This window comes from Microtus pennsylvanicus, chromosome 3, assembly GCF_037038515.1.
Source record: "Microtus pennsylvanicus isolate mMicPen1 chromosome 3, mMicPen1.hap1, whole genome shotgun sequence".
Taxonomy (NCBI): Eukaryota; Metazoa; Chordata; class Mammalia; order Rodentia; family Cricetidae; genus Microtus; species Microtus pennsylvanicus.
In genome coordinates this window covers 125,610,697-125,624,606 of record NC_134581.1, presented here as the reverse complement: position 1 = coordinate 125,624,606, position 13,910 = coordinate 125,610,697, and the positions used below count along the sequence as shown (strand labels likewise).

General features: G+C 40.1%; 1 protein-coding gene across 5 annotated transcripts in view; it reads left to right on the top strand.

Moving 5' to 3' along the window:
* Xkr4 (XK related 4) overlaps positions 1 to 11,855 on the top strand; it is a 333,993-nt gene extending 322,138 nt beyond the window's left edge. For 2 of the 5 annotated variants that reach the window (XM_075967050.1, XM_075967047.1), the window contains exon 4: positions 4,548 to 11,855. The gene's annotated coding sequence lies outside the window, so the exon portion shown is untranslated. The remainder of the gene's footprint in view (positions 1 to 4,547) is intronic. The other 3 variants (XM_075967049.1, XM_075967051.1, XM_075967048.1) reach the window with 3 other exon arrangements.
* Positions 11,856 to 13,910: the final 2,055 nt, after the last annotated feature.

The following is a 13,910-nucleotide window of genomic DNA, read 5'->3' as shown; positions in this document are numbered from 1 at the left end:
GTCCCCCAGAACCCACATGGTAGAAGGGAGAGCTAACTGCCAAGTTACTCTCCACATACATGTCATGGCAGGTGATTGCCCACACACATATACATTAAGTAGATAGATAGATAGATAGATAGATAGATAGATAGATAGATAGATAGATAGATAATAGATTTTTGAAATTTTGTGCCTATAAGATGACTCAGTAATAAAACTTGTCAGTGCACAATGGTGTAAACCTGACCTCAGTTTGAACCCTAAAACCCATGTAAAGTTGAAAGAAGAGAAGTAACTCTACAAAGTTGTCCTTTGACCGCCACATACACACCATAGCACACATGTCCTTTCACACACATGTAATATACACACAGACACAGACAGAAAGACAGACACTCATATTATATTAGTATACACACACACATAAATTTAGAAATTCATGGAGTAGCCTAAATCTCCATGACTCTTTGAAATCCCTTATTGCTAACATATAGATGACAAGAATAAAGTACATTCTGTTCTTCAATGCCTAGGCAATGGTATGTTATTGACATGGAACCTTTTAGACAAGAATCTTCTATGTATTTTTTTAAATCAACTGTCCTTACGGTCCAGGCCTATAAAACATGCAATTCCTTGCTTTTTAGCTTGGGTGAACTTTACCCTCCTTAAGCTTCTCATCACTTAAGTGGCTTGATTGAGAACTTCTGTATCACCCCAAATCGTGGAATCCATTGGACTAAGCCAAGGAAAGCCTGTATGTTCACACACGGTTGAGCATGGCTGTGCAGTCACTTTCAAATGCAGCTGATGCTACTGGGGGGATGCAAGTTCTGACACAATGTTTAGACAAGACTCCAGAGAATTTGTTTCTAATGAACCACTTTCCAGACTAAATACGTACTCCCTTGCTTTCCCCACAAATCTTTGCCATTAGCCATGACTGTTTCTATATAAAGCTTGGAGTAGATGCCTGCATTTTTAGGTTTTCAAGGAGAATTAAAATAGTTCCAACTGTCTATCAGAATCCAGCTCTGGGAGAACGGGGGAGCCGGAAGCTGACAACACAGCAGCACTGAGGCGGACCTTGTTATCAGTTTACTGATGGACACAAATCATTTCCCACTCCTTTGACTAGTAATCCAGTGACACTTTTATAAACAAAGTTGTCACATCTGCCAGCTTTGACTCGTGGTAGCCCTCTGCCACCCAACATTTGATGCTTCTATGTGACTAGGAATTGGTGGTTTCACTTTAGTTCCCATTGCTGAGCCTCTTTCCCCAGCCTGTATATCCAAACGGGAGATGACCTAATTACTAGACGACATCCTTTCTCCTCTCTCAGACACCTATATTAGCATCAGATAATGACAGAGCTCTCTGCCAACAGGTCTTGTCCAGTTGCTATTCTGAAAATAGGCCCACTGCAAGATTCTGGATTCTTTCTTGTGACGGACAGCCTCAACGGGAACATTAGCCATTTGAAAGGAAAACTGCTGCATGTGGGTGGAATTGGATAAAAACATAATGAGTCATTTAATTTTACTAATTGTAGCAATTAGGCTACTCACAAGCAGCTTCCACCGCAGAGAGCCAAATGGAAGACATGGCAAGCAGCCATGTGCCCACAGAAATGAGGGGCTCAGAAACTCTCCAGAGGGTGGTCAAGGCATTCAGCAACCTCACCCTCTACCTGAAATTTTCCCTGGATTCCACAAGGAAGCAATAATTAGACTCTTGTTTATTGCATGCAGTAACCCTGCCCCAAAATGCAAAACTTAGAAAACTGGATAGCCCAGGCTTTGCTACTCAAGGAGGCTTGCTGCCTCTGACTTGTCTAATCAATCGGGTAAAAGGTCTGCATATTATACTGACAAACACAAGCACAAAAACAAACTAAGTTAATGCTGCTTTGGCTAGCTTGTTTGCCTGTAGCTTTCCTTGCTGTTTGATTTCCATAGCATATGAGAGTATCATTTTGAAGAATTCACTGTATGCTGGTGCTGTGCTGACAACCCTTACCTCTGGGGTCGCATGAACACCTCACAACCAATGGTGAATGATAGCATTTTTGTATGACACAGCTTCAGCTCAGAGACAGTAAGTGGCTTGCCAAAGGCACCACAACTAGGCTAGGGAAACCTAGAAATAAAAGTTAGGCCCAACTTCTACCAACTAAAAGATTTTTAAGAATTGTGGCAGCCTCACCAAGCCTACTTTTGATTCAGTAATTTGAATAGAAAACCAGAATCATGTCCCAATTTTTTTTGAGGAACATTTCATAAAACTCAAGGAAGTCTACCAAAATGAAAACCTCAAAGAACTATTGATGGTAAGAAATAAAAGTCTCTATCACATGAACCTGAATACTACTTCAACTCTGACTCCTTATGTGTGGATCAGTGTTGTTTTTCCATTTAGGCAGTAGTTCCCAGTCCATGACCCCGATCTGCACTAAAAAATTCGGAAATATAAAGTAACCTGGGACTTCTTTCCTCATAGTCTACATATGTCTCACATCATTACCCAATTAGGGAGACTAAAAAAATAAGTTATCAAATCTACTTAGTGAAAGAGAGAGACTCTGAGATGACATCATTTTCATGCTATAAAGTAATTTATTCCCATTGCCTTATTTTTTATTAAATTTTGTTTACTATCTTATGTGACAAGAGTTTAAGAGGATTTTTAAAGCATTAGCACTAATCTAGAAACATCATCTTAAGTTGAAGAATTAGATTCAAAGACTATACCAATGTTTATTAAATAGTTGCTGAATTCTAAAACATTTGGCATGTTCTTTCCCCGCCCCTCCAGTTTAGAGGCAGTGAACTAGAAGGGGGATGGCTAATCTGCCCATCGAGGCCCTTACTTCAGAACGTGCATTACATAGGAACTGTGTGTGTAGCTTGATCAGATGCTGAAAAAGGAGCAGATAATAAACCAAATCATTTCCCAATATGCTTTTGGTTTTTAAAATTCTCGCAAGGGTCGGTTTCAATGGCAAATGCAAAGCAGTATCTATCCTCCTGCTTTAAGTTAAGCAGGTCTTGGAGAAATGCTGTTAAATCAGAGCTCAGTAATTTTAATAGAATATTAAAGGAAATTCCCATTGTTTTGTAGATAAAAACAACTGGAATCAGGAAAGCTTTGCAATCAGGGTCATGTAGAAAACCCTTATTGATTCCCTTGGTCATTTACTCAGCAAGCCTGACCCTTGTGACCACAGCCCCTAGACAGCAAACAGGTACAAGGCAGCATTTGTCCTAGCAACTGACAGTAGGTTTTCCGCTGCTCAGCTGGTTCCCAGGCCTCATCTCCTACCCTTTTCTGCTCTAGCACACTGATGCTGCCCTCACCACCATCTATACTTAGAAACTCTACAGTGAACAGTAAAGAAACAGGAACTTTTCTAGGATTTCCCTCTAACTACCCATAAGCAATTGGCACACACCGACAGACATGCAGCATCTACATAACTGTGAGCCCTACGTCATTGCTCAAAGGAAGAGAAGGGAACCGTGACACCACATCCTGGCCACAGAGCTTCAAGCCACCATCATTACGTCCAACCCCAGGTCATCACTTTTTAGACATTTAGGCACACAATAGAAGCGTATAGTTGTGGATGAGATGCTTGCAGAACAAAGACCTCATTTAACATCAAATTAATTAATTAAAATAATAAGCAAATATTAGCAACATGGTACAACACAAAATTTTCTTTTGTGCTAGTACTGAAACCTGCCACCTACTCTGTTATTAGAGTTTCAGAAAATGCGAGGTCTTGTGTTTTTATTATACTTGGATCTACCAGATTAAACCGGTTTGTCCTTTCCTTTCTCTACTGCTTAATTTGCATTAAAATGGAATTAATCACATTCTTACTTCAAGTGTTGCAAATGGGAACAAATGGAGATGTTGGGTTTAAGCTAATTTAATTTAACTACTGTAGTGGCATTCTGGTATGGAGTTGTATCCAATCAACACCTAATTATTTCAAATTAGTTCATTCTCAGTAAGTTCTAAGGTACCCCTAAGTGTGTGGAAAATACATTTTAAGCTTCCATCACTGGAAGAAATTTCTGTTTTTATCCCAAACTTACAAAGTGTCCTAACGCACACTTACACTGCAACCCAAGCCAGCACTTGATTTGAGTGTGTTGAGTACCATGAAGTTCACACGGCAATTAAACGTTGACCTGTGGTTTTCTGTGGAGGCCCCATGATTATTTTTTTTATTCTGCTCAAAAACAGGAAAAATGGGGCCCCACCCTGTAACCAGAGGACACCAGCCAGCTGGTGAAAGAATTAGAACTTGCTTTCACAACACTGACATACTCAGCTTCCCTTGCGAACCCTTCGAAAGTGCTGTACATAATAAGGGCTAGGTCTCCAGAATCGGTTCCAAAGGCTTAAGGGGAAGCATTGTCCTTGGTCAGAATTAGAGTCATGGAGCTCTGTGAAGAGAACTAAGGAGTGGAACGAGCCAGGACCCTCAGACACAGCCAAAGCTGCCACATAGCTCAGACTATTCATGCTTGGGTCCCCTTCTTTTTTTACAGAAACACCTTGGAACTTGTCAAGTTTTACTGGAGATGAATTGCAGTTCATTAATCTAACAGACACTTAAACCTTGGAAATTCTTGACTTGTACTATTATAATCAAACTACTAGGAGAGAACACGAATCAGCAGATGGCAGAGGGGCACTTGTTCAGTGCTGTGCCCTGACGTGTCCACGCCTGAAGAGAAGGACCTCTGAGACGCAGAGCTGAGGAAATCGTGCTACCTGGTCTCTCACCACAAATGCCGTCAGTGTCCGTGGTATCCATCCTCTTTCTTTACCTTTTCTAGTAAGAACTGCTTTAAAAAAAAATAAGCCAAGGAATTCCTGGGGGCTTGTATAGCTCAGAGAGATGGGTATGGGTCAAAGGGACTTGCTTCAAGGGGATGGAAACCCTCTTGGAAATGAAAAGAGTCTGTTATCTTTTAATAAGTGATCTTGAGTACCATCGCTGCTTTTGGTTTGTTCCATGTCAGCATGATAATAACCAATGTGTAAAGCTTTCGTTGATAATTCAGTGTCAGAGGTGAAATCTGCAGTTTGAACTTAAAGAGGTGGTTACAGAGTAATTTGATGCCTGCCTTCCTAAGTGGTAACATTATCAGTTCCAAGCCAGTATCCATTTCAACAAGGAATCAACTAGCCTATGGCTTCTCAGATCACATACAATCTCGGTTATGACCTGAAAGGTGACCAACCAAATGGCATTAATGCCAACATTTTCATTTACAAGAAGACAGGCGGACAAAGAATTTACAACCGTGATTTCTTTCATTTCTCTTTTTCAAATAAAGGTGAAAATGAAGTTGTCAGAGTTCAGTTATAGAGTATGCGAGAGTGTGACGTGCGTGTGGCCTCATTAAACTTTCCTTATACTCTTTTGGCTTCGGTTTTAGAAGGTAGATCTAGATAAAAGAGTAAAAGTCAAGGGTGTCCATTAAGCGCTTTGAAAGAAGAAGATGGAGTGAGATCGCTGTGTCCCCATAGAAGCACTTTGGTGGCTCTAGCAGGATGTTCCCAGAGCTTCTGAGAGCACTCCTAGGAATCCATGCTGGTACCCAGGCAAGTTATTTTGAGAGTGATCTCTGGGTGTAACCATTAAAATTGAATGGTAGAAAGGTAACCGTCACCGGTTAACATGCTGAAATATGTTTGTTTTCTAACCCTACACCCTCCTGTGTAGGGTACCATGAACTGGTTAACTGTGGGGACATAGGAACAATAACAGTGCTCCCTAATAAGGCTCAGGAGTACGTGTGACCATAATAGTGTTGGGTACCAGGATAGAAGGTTTCTAACAAGGCACAGAGCCAAGAAAAACCTGTCCATCTCTTGTTAGGAACACTTAAGTTTTTTTTTAAAGTAGCCACGTAAACTAATTTCTGCCATTCTGTAATTATGGCAATGCGCATGTCCTCTTATAAAGGAACAAGGCCTGGCTAATGTGGGAAGATGGGAGTCATAGAGGAAGCTCCATTTCAAGACTGGCTCTTTCTAAGAAAACCTTAGCTCTGGTGGTTTTCCTTGATTAGTGATCCTGTAATGCTCTATACATCAAGAGCTGCTGGTGAATAATAAAACAAGAGATTATAAATCGCCCTTACGTATTATACATAAAGTATTTAATTATCCCTCTGTTAATAACAATGAGATTCAGGGTTACCATGGCCTTACTCATCATCCCATTGTAAATATGTCAGTCACAACAGGTCTGTGTTCAAACACACACAACCCAGTTCAGCCAGTATCATCCTTCTCGTAACACAGTTTGGATCTTGAGTCCATCAGTCAGCCACCTGATCTGTGCACCTATTCCGAGACTCCTGAGTCTGTGCAAGTCATTTTCAGAACAACAGAAGAAAACAAAAGGACAGTTATGCAATTTTCCCACCAAGACAAAATACACTAGACTGTTGATCACCCCAAAGATCTGACTGTTCCTCATGACTGGCTTCTTTGAATTTTCCAGATGATTACCGAGCAATTTTCACCAAACCAAAGTAGACACTGTAGCATTCTTTAAAAGTAAAGACTGTCCACCTGAATGCAAATACCCCTAGGAGTAATCAAGAAGTCGGCCGCTCAAGCAGCACCTATGGTTTTGTCATGGCATGTATCTGGAAACTCTCTGCAGGAGTCCAGAAGTTCCAAGCCTATGGTTTCCCATCCTGTTGTCTGGCGTGCACACAGACAAACTGCTCAGGCGTGGCCGGTGGAACTTAACTTTCTGGCGTAGGAATCTTTTGTTGGAGACATTCTGCTGCTAACGGTTCTCTTTGCTGTGCAAAGAGAAATAAATCGTGCAGAGCAATTGTGGCCTACTTTTATTTTCTTTCTGAAGGCGTGTGGGTGGAAGGGGTCGGGTGGCTAAACACAACTGCGTGAGGACCTCCTGAACATGGCTGTTCTTCGAGGCCTTGCAGCAGCTTTCCTACACAAGGAAACTTCTTTTAGCCTTTGCTAGAATTATGTTTTATTATTTTATCATTATTCTGCTGTTTGTAAATCTTAAACATTTACAAAATCTACTGAACAGAATGGTTTAAGGAAAATACAAAATTTTTAACTTTTTATTGTTCAAATACAACTTTTTATTTTACGTGTCACTTATAATCTCTTAAAGCTAAAATTGTTTAAATTGTTTGATAGAATTACTTCATGGTGAATGTTATGACTACAGTTGTAGGAGAAAGGCTTTTTTCCCCAAATCAAACAAGTTGTCTAACATTGGGATTCGGTTTGCTGATGTCATTCCAGTTCACAAGTGCTCACTGCTTACTCTGAATATTGTAACGTGAGGGTTTCCCTAGTTAATCCCTGCCACGTTTCTCCAGGAGCGGGAAACAGACATGCTGACCGCGAAGGAAAGCCACCTTCCAGAAGGAGGGCTTCGGGCCTTAACACTGACCCAGGTGTGTTGATTCCTGGTAACTTGGGGAATTGATCCCACTCCTTCTGGCAGCAAAACACACAACCTGTCTGTCCTATTTCCCTTTAAGAGCTCTTCAGTGGCTCAGTGTACTCTGAGGCCCTTGTTGTAGGTGAACAAAGATCTTGAAGAGGAATTTGGCTATGAAAACATCTTGAAAGATTTCCAAAGACAGAGCAAAAGGTTCCCAAGGACCTAGGGAGGGTTTTGATTGTGTGAAATCCTACGTTTAGAGTCAAGAATAACATCATGAGCAGATGACAAAATTTCTTCTTGAGTCTCTCCTTTCTTTAGGTTTAGAACACCTAAACCTCACCACTAAGCCAAGTTTGTCCACTGCTACTCTGCTGTTTTGTACCCTACCCTGAACACAGCTGTAGCCACACCTGAGGTGCCCACAACCCCCACCGCCCAAACACTGCTTACATGCACCCTGAAGGTTTTGGCTTTCCTTTTTCTCTTGGGATTTTAAGTCATCAGTCTCTGCACCTGTGTTACAGGTGATATTACAACAAAAAACGAGCAATTGATTGGAAGTTGCACACAGAAAAGCAGTTTCCTTGATGGTCTTTGATTATGAGGAGATTGATGTGAAATTTATAATTTAGTTGAAAAGCAGAAATCCCTGTGTTGAACATTGTGACTGTTTTACACATGTTTAAAGATATTAAATGAAACAATATCTTTTTACACTATGGCATGTATTCCATTCTGGGTACAGGCATGAGGGCTTGTGGCAGAGACAGCAGTAAAGAAACCAGGAATCTGTCCACACCTGGGTCCTGACCCCTACTCTAGCTCTTTACCTCAACACTTACTTTGGCCTCATTGACCCCATATAAAAGAGTGAGGATATTTGTTTACCTACCTCATAGGGCGTTTTAAAGAATGCAAGAGCTGGCAAAGACTTGGGTTAGAGAGTACCATGCCTCTCGCTAAGTAGCAGGAGCATGGAGAACCGTGTGCGCCACAGAGCTAAGAAGAGTGGGTACCGCAATTGTCTGAGAAATAGCAGCTGTTCCAGTTAACACAAGAAACTTTTCCCTTAGAGGTCTAGGTAGAAATTACAAGCCTTTAATGAGAAGAAGCAGCTCTCATATAGACCTGGAGTGTCTCTTTCTTCTTAATCACATCGAATTGTACTAAGTGTTCAAAAATACATCTAGAAAACCTGGCCCTTTCTGATACCTCAGGAGTTGCATGGCCGCCCCCATTTTTTTAGAACCAGGTACAGTCTAACGCAGTACTGGTGATGCCAACTGAAATTCTAGAACCGAGTCCTGGATGGCTATATTATAAAGATTTGATTTGGAATGATTTAACTGGGTTTGTGTTTCATTCCTAACACCTTTGCCACAGAAGAATGTGGAGCCCCCTTCCTGTTTAGAACTCTTGAGCTGAAATTGCTTCATGTTAGAAATGTATTTCAAACATTTCAGAGAAGTGCTTGTACAATAGTTTCAGCAATATATTGAAATGAGTGGACCTACATAAATGCAATACACAGAAGTGAGTCCTATGAAAGATTTAAAAAGGCAGGAAGATGTAGGAAGAACAGCCCCAGTGAAATCCTGGACACCTCTATCAAAGCAATGTGTCCCCTTGTTTAATGACTAAACTTAACCAGAACTAAATGTATATAATATGAGTTGGGGCTATAAACATTTGCAAGTTTTGAGTCATAGGGTCAATACTGTGAAGTAAGAATATACCCATGGAACTATGCTAGAAAATGGGGGTAATATTTTAAGGATGTGGCTCCTTTGGGTACCCTTGTTTAACAATTATACTCATCTACAAAATAAATTTTATAGTCTTAAAAATTGAAATAGTTTCCAAATTTTCCCTTGAGGAATGAATTCAAAATCATACTGCACTTGAATTACATACTATGTTGACATCTGATATAATCTCTTCTGAACTCTAAAATTTATTTTCCATTGGACTTAATCAAAGATTTAAATTTTCAAATTGGTTAAACATTTCTAATGCATGACATTAGGCTTTCTGCAGCATGATTATATCATAGAAAATTGTGTGACACCTTCAAACTATCTGCACTGCCAGAAAAAAACTGTTAGCACAGACTGGTCATGTAAGTACCAGGCATGAGTCAAGGTAATTTGAATATTCCTCAATTTCTATCCCCTTCCGATATCAATATCTTCCTACTCAAAATGCAAAAGTGTATCCTTTCTATCATGAAACTAAAGATCAGTTTTTATTCAGTTTTATACAGAAACCTGAAGTCAACTATTCGGTTGAATTTCAGGTGGGTTTTCTGGGATTAGCAGGAGGCAGTGGAGAGAACATGCGACGGAGAGGTTTTATCACCAAGTGCAACACAGAACCTAAGCATGCCAGGGCTGGACAGCTCTGGGAAGCAATGGCTTAGGGTTTTCACCAGCAGTAAAAGCACAGTGCCAACAACGCGTCCTTTAGCACAGATGCATGTGATTACTCACTCCAGGCCCATCATTCGGCAAGCGCCACATATCTGATTGTTTGTAAGTACAACTGCCAAGTTCTATGGCTGCATCTGGCTAACATTCTTTTCAATGAACAAGTGATAAACCCAGGCACACAGAGATAAATTCTCGTCTGCTTAAAAGAAAAATCTCCCAGTTTATTTATATCAACTATATCACTAATATATTAACTTCACAAAGCTTTTTCATCCACTCTTTGGTCAACTGTTTATTTAAGCCTCGCTTTCCCTCATCAGTGGGGCAAAATGGAAGAGGACATGGTTGACCTGAATGGGAATCTTGCTTCTGATAAAGAGAGAGAGAGAGAGAGAGAGAGAGAGAGAAGAAAAAAGAAAAGAAAAAAATCCTGCTTTTCTTCTCCATAGCCAGATAGCTCAGTAGCCTCAAAAGGACCCGGTGATAGATGGGAATATGGCTTCCCGTTCTCAGAAGGCAGAGAGTCAATAGGAAACCAAGATGTCTGTCCTCTTTGAAGCCAAGCAGTACCCTGAATTTAGAGCTAATGTGAGAGAATACTGTCTCTCCTTTTAGTTACCACTCTCTCTCATTCTTTTGCAGTTAGGGTTGAAATTTCCAGTAATGATAAATAATGTTACTTTGTATGATGACTTCAATGTATGTATTATGAAAGAATTAGCTACAAATGAGAAGACTAGGAAGCTTGCTTCCTCTGTATTTACATCCAAGCAAGGGCTTGGGAAAGCACCAGTCACGCTGACAGTCTGAATGAACCAAGGATATCCGTGAGGACAACCGCTTTGCTGTGTATGGAGCCATCGTACAAGGTGAACCTGCTTCCAAATGACAAGGGTGGACTGCTGACATAGGCTCTTCATTCGCTCATGATTTTGTCCTGTAAGTTTCACATGTAACTACCTCAGCTACTGATGTCTGATTTAGAAACACCGTTCACTTCGCCATTATTAAATTATTTCATGGAAAATATCAAAACGTTATTTGGTGTGAAACAATTTTCAGAAGTTTTAAAAAGGCATAAACAGCTCGACATCTGCCAGTTCTACTGTTTTTGGTTTCTTTCTAAGCATAGTTTGGAATTAAAAATAAAAACCACTTCCACCCAGCATAAAGAGAGGTTGTATATATTTACTTAATTTGCCTTAAATATGTTGTGGGTTTTTTCCTCTGTCCATTTATTTTTTTCTAAATTTATCTCTGAAAAAAAAAAAAACCAGTGCTGGTAGATGAAGAACGACCTGAAGAGAACAGACACTGGGTTCTCAGCTCCCAACTTCAGCTTACATAGTATTCTGATCCACAGTCGCCATTTTTGTGTTTCTCTCTCCATTTCAGAAATAAGGTGTGTGCAGGCAACGTGAAGACACTTCCCCTGGACAGCGCGGTGCCTGGCCTCGGATGCAAACCTGCCGGTCCTGTGCTCTTACTTTGTAAACATTGTACAAATGTATTTGGAATTTTATTTGGAAAACAAAAAAAAGAGTTAAATGAGTTATTAAATTCCTTCCTGTAAATATATAGAGAGAGATATACATATTCCAACCCCGCATAGCCAGACATTCCTTTAGCATTCCGATTGTACGTGTGTCTTTCTCGGCAGAAGCTGCTGCCCTGGGCAGTGGCCCCGAGTGCCCTAGCTCAAAGCACAGTGCGTGGAGTATTTGATCTACTGCGGTACTATAGTTATTTTGGTCAGTTAAGCAAGTTGCAATTTGTGATGACATGAAGTGGAAAGTAGTGCTTCATAATGAATAAATCTCCTGGGTTGTCTGATTTTTTTTTCTTGTAAAACTTTAAAAAAAAGAAAACTTGAAATTTTATATATTTGGATTTTGTAGATTTTTTTTTTATTTTATTGCAACACAAGGTACCAAAATCATTAAATAAAGTACACTGTGGTCATTTTAACAGAAGTCTGTTCCTCATTCTTTCCGAGTCCAGAAGAACAGAGTACAGTTAGTGTAGGTGATGGTCAGGGGCATCAGACTTATTTTCAAGACATTAGGACCCAAAGCCATAAATAAGCAAACCTGAGTTCTGACACATTTGAGACACGAAACTATATCACTATTTTTCCCTTTCTGTTTGGAAATAGCTTACTATGTTGCCCAAGTTGAGACCATCCTGCCTCACTTAGCCTTGGAGCAGCAAATCACTGGAGTTCCAGATATATCACACTATGCGCACCTTCATTTTTAAAATGCTTATTTCACTGACTGTATTTGTTAGAAGCTTTAAAGAATATTATCCTAGAACCAATACAAAAACTAGAAAGAAATGTTTGTAACCACAGAAACTTAAAAAGGAAACTAAATTGCTTGACTTTAAGTGAGAAAAATTTCCCACAAACAATGTACTTTCAAAACTATGATGTGTCTATTTCCTTTTCCTACATATTAGTCTTACATCTCATGTAATTCTTTTTCTTTGGTCTATTTTTGAAGAATTTCTCTGTTCTAAAAACAGTATGAGTCCTACAGGTTTACAGAGCACTCTAAGTTTGAGTGAATTGGTAACAGAAGAGGGAATTGCATGTGTGGAAATGTCCATCGATAAAGATGAGAAATGGGCTTGGGTGGTCTCAGCACCAGGAGTACTTGCTGTGTTACCATGGGAACCAGAGTCAGATCAGCACAAGTAGTACTTGCTGTGTTACCGTGGGAACCAGAGTTCAGATCAGCACCAGGAGTACTTGCTCTGTTACCATAGGAACCAGAGTTCAGATCAGCACAAGGAGTACTTGCTGTATTACTGTGGGAACCAGAGTTCAGATCCCAGCATACACATTAAGCAGCTCACAACTGCTTTACTCCAGTTCCACTGATATACACACATACACAAAATGAGTCATTTTAACAGGAGTCTGTCCCTTATTCACCCAAAGTGAAGAAGAGCAGACACATACACACATTATGCACATACACACAGAAACACACACATATACACTTCAGTCATTTTAACACAGATATATATGTATATATCACACAGAGAGAGACACACACAGAAACAAATACACACATATCATGCACACACAGAGAAACACACACGTACTTTATACAGAGAGACACAGACATATACACACATATATACACACAGTGCACACACACACACTGCAGTCATTTTGACAAAGATAAATATATCATACACAGAAAAACACATACATACACAAACATACACACAGAAATATTATTTTAAGTAGAGATACTAGAAACAGATAAGAAAAAGTTTAGATGTAAGAGAAGTAAGAAAATGTTTTCAAGATTTGCTTGTTTCAATGAGGTATGGTAGCCAGTGCCCAAAAGGCAACATTTGAGAGATAAAGGCAACACCAGAAAATCAAGGTCACCCTTGGCTACACTGAACATTCATGGCCAGCCTGGGCTACATGACAAAGTCTCAAAAATGCTTGTTTCTAAAAATGTGTACAACATCACCACCATTGCCATCACTGTCACCACCATCATCATCACTGACAGTGTCTGGGAGCACTCCTGTCACTGTCATCATCATCATCATCACTGACAGTGTATGGGAGCACTCCTGTCATCATCATCATCACTGACAGTATATGGGAGCACTCCTGTCACTGTCATCATCACTGACAGTGTATGGGAGCACTCCTGTCACTGTCATCATCACTGACAGTGTATGGGAGCACTCCTGTCACTGTCATCATCACTTACAGTGTATGGGAGCACTCCTGTCACTGTCATCATCACTTACAGTGTATTGGAGCACTCCTGTCACAGCCTGGATGAAGGGTAGGGGGATACTTTATCACTTCTCTCCTGCTTTTGCATGAGTTCCAAAACCACATTCTGGTGTCAGGCTTACAGAGGAAGCATCCTTCCCTACTGGAACCTTGCTTCTTTTTAGAGTAACTTTTAGATTTTCCTTTTTTCTCAATTATTATAGTAGCATATGCTAAATATAAAATTACTTGAAACCTACAATTTTGATTGACGAGT